Below are 1,098 nucleotides of genomic sequence, written 5' to 3'. Positions count from 1 at the left end.
GTATATACCCAAAAGAATTGAAAGCAGGGTCTCGGGCCGGATGCAGTGCCTCAGGCCTGTAATCCCAGCACTTTGGGAGGCCAAATTGGGTAGATTGCTTGAGCTCATGAGTTCAAGACCAGCCTGGGCAAAATGGCAAGACCCTGTCTCTACCAAAAAATACAAAAATTTAGCTGCACATGTTGTCACATCCTTGTAGTCCCAATTACTCGGGAGGCTGAGGTGGGAGGATTGCTTGAGCCCAGGCTGGTGGAGGTTGCAGTGAGCAGAGATTGCATCACTGCACTCCAGCCTGGGTAACAGAGTGAGACCCCCATGTCAAAAAAAAAAAAAAAAAGAATTATTGAAAGCAGGGTCTCAAAGATAAGTTGTATGCTCACATTCATAGCAGCATTATTCACAAAACCTAAAATGCAGAAGCAACCCAAGTGTTCATTAATAGATGAAAAGACAAGGAAAATGTGGTGTACACGTACAATGGAATATTATTTAGCCCTAAAAAGAAAGGAAATTCTGACATATGCTACAACATGGATAAACTTTGAAGACATTATGCTAAGTGAAATAACCCAATTACAAAAAGACAGTCATGCTGCATAACAACGTTTTGGTTAATGGTGAACTGCACAAATGATCATGGTCCCATAAGATTATAATGAAGCTGAAAAATTCCTACCATCTAGTGATGTTGTAGCCATTGTAACTTTGTATCTCAATGGATTACTCATGTTTGTGGTGATGCTAGTATAAATAAATCTAATGTGCTGTCATATGAAAGTGTATAGTAGGCCGGGCACGGTGACTCACGTCTGTAATCCCAGCACTCTGGGAGGTCGAGGTGGGCAGATCACGAGGTCAGGAGATCGAGACCATCCTGGCTAACACACTGAAACCCCATCTCTACTAAAAATACAAAAAATTAGCCGGGCGTGGTGGTGGGCGCCTGAAGTCTCAGCTACTTGGGAGGCTGAGGCAGGAGAATGGCATGAACCCAGGAGGCAAGGGTTGCAGTGAGCCGAGAATGCGCCATTGCACTCCAGCCTGGGCAACAGAGTGAGACTCTGTCTCAAAATGAAATGATATGAAATGAAATGAAAT

The sequence above is a fragment of the Mandrillus leucophaeus genome, unplaced genomic scaffold (assembly GCF_000951045.1).
Source record: "Mandrillus leucophaeus isolate KB7577 unplaced genomic scaffold, Mleu.le_1.0 Scaffold233, whole genome shotgun sequence".
NCBI classification, from domain to species: domain Eukaryota; kingdom Metazoa; phylum Chordata; class Mammalia; order Primates; family Cercopithecidae; genus Mandrillus; species Mandrillus leucophaeus.
This window is presented reverse-complemented; position numbering follows the sequence as displayed.